The sequence below is a fragment of the Durio zibethinus genome, chromosome 28 (assembly GCF_047325235.1).
Source record: "Durio zibethinus cultivar Kanyao isolate XHJ-2024 chromosome 28, ASM4732523v1, whole genome shotgun sequence".
Taxonomy (NCBI): Eukaryota; Viridiplantae; Streptophyta; class Magnoliopsida; order Malvales; family Malvaceae; genus Durio; species Durio zibethinus.
In genome coordinates, this window is record NC_143189.1 from 11,030,185 (window position 1) to 11,040,237 (window position 10,053).

General features: G+C 31.3%; 1 pseudogene; it reads right to left on the bottom strand.

Annotated features, from left to right (window-relative positions):
- Positions 1–8,221: 8,221 nt before the first annotated feature.
- On the bottom strand, positions 8,222–9,724 carry LOC149510751 (MAPK kinase substrate protein At1g80180-like; annotated as a pseudogene).
- Positions 9,725–10,053: the final 329 nt, after the last annotated feature.

Genomic DNA, 10,053 nt, shown 5'->3' on the forward strand with positions numbered 1-10,053 from the left:
TGGACTGGTTCTGCGGTTCAATCAACGGTTTGGGTGATCCAGCAGTTCAGAACGGTTTACTGGACCGGTTCAAGGTTGGCTGAAGTGGGTTGGCAGGTCGGTTCGCACAGATGTCGGGTCAGATTTGGGTCCACGCGAGGATCCTTCTTAGTTAAAATGGCGTCGTTTTGGGTTTTTCCTTAAACGACATCGTTCTGAGTTTTGCTTTCCTATATATAGCTAAAAAAAATTTTTGGTTCGTTATTTTCTATTTCAAAAAAAAAAAGAGAGAGAGAGCTTTGGGGGGAGAGCTCCGGTCGTCTCACCGTCCGACCGCCGGAGCACCGTGTTGGCCATCGCCTGGTCCACTATTGCCGGTGATCGAAAATTTCAAAAAGTGACCAGGAAGCTACTTTCAACGCGATCTTTCCAGATCCAAAGTTCATTTTACCAGAAACAGCCCCAATCTACGTAGATCAGGGTTAAAGCTTTCGGTTTCTTTTCTTTTGTTTTTTTTTTTTTCAGAAACTGACTTTTTGTTTTTTGGTTTTGGTAGGGCTTGCTCGCGCGCTGATGGTTCCTCACTGTAGGTGAGGACTGTGTTGTTTTTTTTTTTGTTTGTTTTCTTTGGTTTGGGTATTTGTTTTGTTTTCTGATGGGTAGGAGGTTTCGTGAGAGGTTTGGGTTTTTCTGAGTATGGAAGGCTAGGATTTGGATATTCAAAAGCTTAGTCAAAGGAAGGGGGCTCTGTGTCCGAAAAAGCTTTCGAAAGGGGGTTCCAGAGAGCGGTTGAAAGGGATTCGAATTGTTGATTTTAAAGAGCTTCAATTAGGGGGATTTGGGTGGCTATAAGGTGGTTGTAGGTGGGCTGAACAGGGAGCTGGTCAGGAGGCTGACAGAGGGTTGGTCGGTTGTAGGGCAGTTGGTCGAGAGCGGTAGTAGCGCCAGCCACCCTACTTTTTGTTTTTTTCTGTTTTTGTTTTGTTTTTCTTTTTATATGTTTTTTTATATGATTAATAATTATATATTTTTTTAAAATTTATTATTATTATTAAAATTAAAACAGTAGACCCGAACAAAATCGGTGTCTACAAATACTATCAGTGTATTGGAGTATTTATAAAAAAAATTTTAATACAATAAAATTTTCTTTTCTTGATAAAAAAATAAAATTAATTAATTTAAATAATAATATAAATAAGGAAAAAGAAAATTTTATCCAATAATGGGATTCTAAAAGTATTCGGAGTAGAGATGCTTTACGAAATCTCTAGGTGAGAAGATTTTTTGTAAAATATTACCAGCGTATTGGAATATTTGTAAAAAATCTTCAATATAATTAAATTCCTTTTTCTTCAAAATTTCAATTTTAAATAAGAATATTAATAAGTTAATTAATAAAATTTCTAACAAAGGAGAATAAAATGTGTGTATAAACATGGTAACATTTTTGCATTACATGCATGACATTTTTTTACGAAAAATAAATTCGAGCCATCGAAGATGAGATTCTAAGGTATTCCAAGAAGCGATACCTAAGAAATCTCTAGGTGAAAAAAAATTCTTCTAATGTTACCAACGTACTGAAACATTTTAAGAATTATTTCAATAAAAAGGTTTTAATCGAGAATAATTTTTTTTTAATAAATAAAAAAATCAAGGAAATTATTTTTCGAACACCAAAAATTGGACTATTTTTATCAAAATCAAAGGATAACATGTTGTTAATTGGTACCGTTTTTAACGGGCGCTGTGGGAGTGCTAATCCTTCCCAACGCGTAATCGATTCCCGAATTCAAACTGTTTCGCAGATCGTAAAATTATCTTTTTAATTAATTTTAAATTTTTTTTTAAAAGGATATGTTTTAGTAGTTGGTCAATTGCACCTAGCCAAAAAAGATTGGTGGTGACTCTGTTATTTTTTATTTCGTTTCTAAATTCGTCGGGCGGACACAAAACCGTTACAATATTGATAATGTTAAAATGTTAGACCACTTACATATAATTGATAATGGGTTGGTTTAGCTTAACATTTCCCATGTTAGGGCAAACAAGGTCGCTTATTCACACTCACTACCCATCTATAGAATTAGAGATATTATTATGTCTCAAGATATAGTATGGACATTATATTTTATTCACATGATATTATAAAAATTAATACCGTAAAACGTTAATAAAATTTTAAATTGCTCAAAATTTTTAGTAAAATTATTGAGAATCATATATAATAATAATAATAATAATAATAATCTTATTCTAAAGAGAACTACAAGTGACTAATTCTAGCAATTAAGGGTTGGGATAACAGACTGGGGAGTATTACTGCCTACTCTGACCATCTTTTTACTATGAAGAAAGACCTAAGTTTTAATTTTCCCACACGTATTCAGGGAGTCAAATTCAAATGACAATTACGGCTTAAGCAATGACCCAGCGGGTTGAGGCCCCAAGGTGCCCTTTCGAGGCACCATTGTTGGAGATCTAAGGACAAAATATGAACTTGCGTTTCTATAGATTTACATATAATAATTGTTAGATATCATACCTGTTTTACCAAAAGAAATAGTATAAAATTGAAAGGTAGATGCGTAGTTAAAATATTATAATATTCTAATCATCCTAATTAATTTGCCTTAACTTTCCATCCTAACTCTTCCTAGCCATGATACTCGACCGAGTCCCAGCTGTCATACTTTTGTTTGTGAAATGGCACCACCATGTTCCCGCTTTGGGCTTACATCAATGGTGGATACACTTACATAGTCATATTCATCTTTAATTCAGAATTTTGTTTTCAAGATATCCATGATATAAAAATTATTGATAGATTTATTAATTTTATCGATTAAAAATATGTCCAAAATTTTTTTTGAAGATATTTGAATTTTATTAATTTTTTAATTTTTAAAATAATCATAAATAGTTGAATACTTTATTTATACATATGAATCTGCAATTGTTCATCCTGATAATGTGATATTTAAAAGAAATCAAACTAATAGAGTTTGCATTGGATATTTGTTTCAATTTTGCAAATTCTATTTACCTATAACAATCATTAACACCAAACATCACCCCCAACCCCACCTTTATTTTTTAATTTTTTTTATTTTTTTATTAAACGCATCATCCTTATTAAATCAACAATTATCATAATTTACCCTCCCATTAAAAACACGTATGAAGTTCAGAAAAATCTCTAACAAATTGATCTTCAAAGAAATGCCAAATCTTACATCCTTTTGCTTAATACTGATGCATCCTTTCATCCCTTTCACAAGCTTCCTCAAATCCGTACCCAGAAAAACCTTCCTCAAGTCAAACTCTAGCACAATTTCACAGAAACATTTTGGCTTCAAAAGAAAAAAGAAAAAAGACTTCTTTTTGTTCTAATGCTTCTTACTTTTTTATATAATTTATTATAAAAAATTATTTTATACATAGAAAGTGAAACTATGTTATAATTTAAGATTAATTCTGTTAATAAGGAGATGAGTTTCATTTTCTTGTCAATTAAATATCATTCATTGTGAAAAGTACTTCGAAAATAAAATTATAAGTGTATCAATTGACGTGAAAGAATATACTCGTAAAATTATCTGTAAAGAGGATTAAATTCACGTAAACCCTCAAAATAAGATCGTACTATCAAAATCAAAATATTTTTTATTACGAAAATCTAAATGGATTTATAACGTGACTTTGGAATCCTTTAAAAGAAAAACGATGAAGGTTTTTAACCATATCAGCAACTATAATCCCAAGTTCTAAACAGATTAACTTGGATAGAGAAAAGTTCAAATGAAACCCAAGATAAACTCAAGTCAAGCTCAAATTCAGGTCCAATCTCAGAATCCAATAATGAGTAAAATTACACTGTTTGACCTGGTAACTCTTCTTCAAATCCTCAAGGCTAATTTGGCTTGAAGGTTATTTGAGGTAAGATGGAAAAAACGAATTCCAAAAGTCCATAATTTTTAGTAATGCTTTTGCTTCTGTCAATCTGTCTGTTACTAATGCCCAGTATCTCAATAATCAGTGACATTTATTACGTTGTTCTTTTTGTAAATTTTGATTTCATGAATGACAATTATATGGATGTTGCTTCATAGCTCATACCAATTTGACAGGTACCTGTAAGTTTGTAACAGTTGGTGACATTTTTAAAATTTCTGGTAGAACCTTGACATGGTGGTGACACAGATTTAAATTATCTGTGGTTGTAATCTCTTATCGTTAATGTCATCTTGCAATATCGATGGATTCAGAGCAGTTGTGGAAAGACATCTGGTTTGGATCGTGATGGCCAGCCTATCAAAGTAGATGCTTCAGGGTGGCAGGCACGCATTTTGCAGCATGATCAGTGCGATCATTTGGGTGGAACGCGCTAAGATGGTTCCTATAACTTTCAAAACTGTTCAAAACTTGGAGATGCCTCTTGCTGAAGCTTGGTGCCCGCTATCTCATATTTTTACAGACAAATCCAGTCGGAGGATGATGCAAAACAAATGAGGCATATATAAAAGCTAGTCTATGAAGCTTCAAAGTAATAGATTTGTTATTTGGGAAGATCTCTGGTTCGAGTTGAAAGCATTGTAGTTCTTTGAATGGAATGCAAAGTCCATTCATTTCACGGCATTCTAAACAGTTCGGTTTGAGTTGTTCATTCACTGCGGCTAGCGCTTGAATGCTCTTACCCCTAAATTCATGGTTTGTACTTTCGTAAGTAAAGTTTATTGAAAATACACTTTCCATAATGTAACTTGATCATATTTTCACATTAGGCGGAACTAATTATATTCTTAATTAAAAGTACTAAAGCCATTGACTTTTGTTCATTGCCGGCGTGATAGGCTAAATATACATGGCTGCAAAGACATTTATCATTGCCATTATCTTCTTCGGTACAAGGACAATATCTTTTAATTAAGATTGATAAAATTACAGTAGTTGAAATTTGAGTTTTGCATTTGTTATATATTATTTTTTAAAAGTGATTATATATCTCAATTAAATTGATGGGTTAATTATGATTATTTCATTTCAAACAACTTAAGATCTTTATTAAAATCCCATTTCATTTCTTTTACCACTTGATTTCGCACAAGTGCATGGCCACTATTGCAATCATCTATCATTATCATAGAATGAAAGTTAGCAACTCAAGTGGTGTAGTGGTGACATATGTTGACAAAGACACATAATTTATCAATATTTAAGAGTAGTATTGCGAGAAATATTGAGAATTAAATTTTGGGACCATTTTTGGATGTTTAATGATTTCTTTTTGAACTTTGTGTTTGGGCTTTCGTTATTATTTTTCTTCTTATTTTGAATAGAATTTTATACTCTATAATTTTTTGTTTATTTAATGTTTTAATTTTAATTTTTTTATAATTTAATTTATCTCCATATTATTTTTTTTTAATTGACTCATTCCAAAAATGATGATTTTTCACCTAAAATATGTTGATTCATGAAGAGATATTTTAAATATTATTTGCAGTTTATAAATATTTTTATTAACGTTCATTTAACATAATTTTACGTCTTATCTCTTAAAATTTAAATCATTATCTCTCATATATATTCATGTGTGTTTATGTGATTCATGTTTAAAAAATTCTTGAAATGTAATGCCGAATTTCTTTAACTAAGCACTATGTCATTGGAATAACGATTTTAATAGTCAATTTGTATTATAGTGAGAAAACTATTATCCTAGATAAAATTTCTGAGAAGTGTCTTTCCTAAATTTCTTCCTTTCTTGTTCCTATGGGTTGCATTAGTAGCAAACCATCACTTACAACATTATCCCTAGTCATTGTTTCTACTTATTTTTTTTTCCCTACGATTTTGAAGGTACACTCATCTTCATGGACATGATGCATTTAAAATTATACTTTTTTTGTTTTGGTGTTGTTATGATTAGATGAATTTGATTGAAAGAAAAGCAGGTGTAAAGTAAGTTACAAATAAATATGTTACGGCATTAAGGTTGTAATAAAAATGTTTTGAAAAAACTAATTACAAACTCCAATGATAATACCATTTGACATTTAGCATTTAGCATCTGTCGGGGACATATATGGCTAAGAATTTATCAGTTATGCATATTTAGGATAGAGTAGGATTGGCCTGATTGTCTTTTTCCTTCAATTTGGAGAACAATGGTTGCCTACTTGCTTTCAGCACACGTGAGAGAGGAGGCAACTCTTTTCTCTTTGTTGCTTTTGTTTTATCAATTCAATTATTAGAGGTGGACATCATGTCAAAATGAAAAAGCAAATATCCCCTCAATAATGCAAAGTATTGTTATAAATGTTGCTATAATAGAGAATGATATATTGGCATAAAAAGAAAAAAAAACGCAAATAATTCTAGATAAAGTGATCGTATTTAAATAAAGCATTAGATCTTATGAGGTTTTGGCTTAGTGAGTTAATGGCAAAAATGAGGTTTTAGAATCCTGAAGTCCTAAGTTCAAGTTTCATTGTATGTAAGTTTTGTTCAATTTTATATTGAATTTGTTTAATAATATTCTAATTTATTAGTTGATTGTTTATTATTTTTTATATATAAATGTAATATTGAATTATAATTATAAATTTTCTTCGATTGATTAATTTTCATTGAAAAAATAAAGCATTAGAAATTAAAAAAGTCTATGTATATAAAAATAAAAAAGTTGATAGTGCTTCTCTATCCATTTGTCATAATGCTTGACTTGAACCCTAAATTTGCAACTTACTCATTGCCTGAAATAAACATATTATTGTAGTAATAATTTCCACCTAAGAAAACTAGACTATGAACATCTTTCCAACAGAAGACTCGAAAACATTTTTTTCCCTTTAGGATGTGCTATGTGAACAAAAGGTATTGGGTGGATTAAAGTTTCACTTTGATAAAGTAAAGCACCACTGAGATTAGTTTCATTCGAACAGAATAAATTTGAAATTAATTTCAGAGCTAGCTTTTTATAAATTAACAGAATAATTTTTTAATTCTAAAACGAGATTAAGAGACTAACATTAGTTTTTTTTAATATATCCTATAAACTGAGCTTTAGATCAATTGATATGTCAATAGAACTGATGTTTATTGTGGGTTCAAAAATGTTTATGCGCAAAATTTTTTTTAACCAAGTAAATATTATAGTAAAGAAAATTTACAGATAGATTAGGGATCTCAAAAAATATTAATATATCCTAAAATATATATCATATTGTTAACCCCATTTATAAAATTTAAAAACTTCACTTACAATGGATGAAATAATTTCTTCTAGTTTCAAGAGTTCTTCGAACTTTTGTATGAATTGCTTTAACCAGTTTTTAGTTAATTATAGGATTGAAGATTGGAGTTTTTATGGCAAAACTTGTTAGGTAGTTAAGTTGGGTTCTACAAACTCCTTAGTTAAAAAAAAAAATTTTTTAAATGAATTCACAATTTCTTCAGCTTTGGAAGAAACAATATAAAGAAAAGAAGGCATTCAATAATTCATAGATTATTCTATCAAAAAAAAATTCATAGATTAACCTAACCATAATCTTCTTTTCTTATGGCTCGAAAATACCCTTAATCCCCTTCCTAACCAGTGGCCAGTGGACCTTCAAGGACATCTCTGAGATGCTAAGAAGTAACTTTAATGCATGTAAAAGAATTAAGAGCAAATTGGGGGCAAGGGTCCATTCCCCCATATTTGAAGATCCCCTGAATTCCTGAAATTTTCTGCCAGAGAATAACAGAACAGAACCGGGGAGAGATTCTCTTGTAAACTTACCCTTTTCCCACAAAATGAGACTAGAGCTCCCCAACACCCCAGGAATTTTGAAACCTACTAGAAAAGAATCTTAAGGAATCCAAAGGAAAAAGAATAACCCAAAAAAAATAAACTTTTGTTCTTATTCGGGAAAACACAAAAATAGAAGTAAATCAAATCAAACCCAAGATGCCAAAAGTGCCTTACAATGAGAAAGAAAGAGAAAGGAGAGTGAAATCAAGATTTTGCCTTTCGTACATGTGAAAATTATCTCAAGAAAAACCAAATAAAACATTTACAGATTAATTTAATTACATCCACCCAAACCACAAAATTCTGAATGAAACAGAAACAAGAAACATTATCAGAATAAAAAAAAAATCAAAACTTTAAACATCCCCTTAAAAGAAAGGCATCCAAAGGCATCCATCTGTTTTTTTTTTTTTTAAAAAAGAAACTTTAAGCTTTAAAAGAATAATCTTTTTTTTCCTTAAGTCCCACATCTCAGTTTATTGAGTTGGATTTAAACTTAAACTTAAACCCCCTATGTTCACCGGAATTCCTACCTCCGGTCACAGGAAAATACGAGGAAAAGAACAGACAAAAACCTATCTTGATCTACGCTTACCAGGCTTTTTTCCTATGAATATGATTCTTGGTTTGTTTCCCGAAAGCACTGCAAAAACCACAAGCTGAAACCTTTGGAAAAGGTGGCTCAATAGCAACGGATACCTTACTAGTACGGTAACCTCGTCTTTCACCATTAGATTGGTTTCTTTCAATGGTATTGATCGGTTCAATGTTTCTTATCGGCTTAACATCCTTAATAACTGTTAGGAAAATAGGTCCAGTTTCATGTAAGTGGTTTTGGACCAAGCAAAGGCCATGGGTCTTGATCTTTCATTTTACACAGAGCCCTAGTTACTTAATAAAAAAAAGGTGGAGTTATTTTAAGTGTATGTTGAAAACCAAGTAGAGAAAGAAGAAAAGCCCGAAAAAGTAGAGAGAAAAAGGAGAAGGGAGAGTTGGTTGAACGGAAGTCGATCCGTAGTCCGATTGAATTGGAACCTTGTCAGAAGGTTTATGATTCAGAGTTCTACATTCTGAACGGTGAAGATCGGGTTTGAAGCTCTCTAGGAACAAATCCAGGGTTTATTTGTTGAGTCACTTATTTGACGAGATTTCTCCAATTGTTTCTCTAGTTGTTTAGCTCTAGTTTTAGCTAGAGAAGAACATTGTATACCTATTATTTGATAGTGAAGATTTTTCTGGTGGTCCGTAGTTTTTTCCCTCTACACTGGAGGGTTTTCCACGTAAATCTTGGTATGCTTTGTTTTTCTTGCATTTTTTATTATTGATTGTTGTCTATTGCTTCTATATTATTGTGATTATTGCTTCAAGCGCAACAATAACATCAATCTTTTCTGGGTTATTGTCTTGCAGCTATCCTTGTTCTTCTTGCTGTAGTTGCTTGGTTTCTTCTTGTTGTTCTTGTTCTACTTGGTTTATCTCCTCTGACAAAAACCTGCCGTCCCAAACATGCCCTGAAGATCCTTGCCTCCTAAAAGACACTGCAGATCTTTGCAAACCAGCCATGGTAGATGACAGCTGGATTTTTTTTCTCTTTTCTCTCGCTAATGAAATTAGAAGCTTTCCTTCTATAAATTCCAATTCGCTGTAAAATTTAAATAAACCTTTATATATAAAGAGAGAGAGCAGGATAAAGAAATCTTGAAGATTTAGTTAAGAAAAAGTCATACTAAGGCAACTCAGTCAATATTTCCAAGTTTTTTCATAAAAATAATTTTCTGTCAAGTGTTACCGTTGATCAGTAAATGGGATTTGGTTAAATTATGAATTAAAATATTTAACTAATTGCAAAAGTTCATAATATAAAGTTGTAAACACCATTTTTTATTTTTATTATTATTTAATTTTTTTGACGTTTTCTATTTTTTTTCTTTCTCTTTTTTCTTTCTTCTTTCTTTCCTCCTTTCTTTTTCCCTTCTTCTTCATCTTTATCCGGTTCAAATCTAGTGCATTAAATGCACAATCCCTAAAGTTCAAAATCATTGTCGCTAGCTGCCAGCGGCCGACCGACAAGCCGCCAATCACGAACGGTAAACCTGAATTTTCAGTTGAAAAAATGGGATTCAAATCCCAGAAGATCTGGGATTTGAATCCCAAAAGGCTCTATAAATAGAGCTTGTTATCTGCAAACGAAATAAAAAAAAAAAAAGAAGAACTGAAAAAAAAAAAGAGCAAAAAATATTTTACAAAAAAAAGAGAGCTTCTGTTGAAAATTT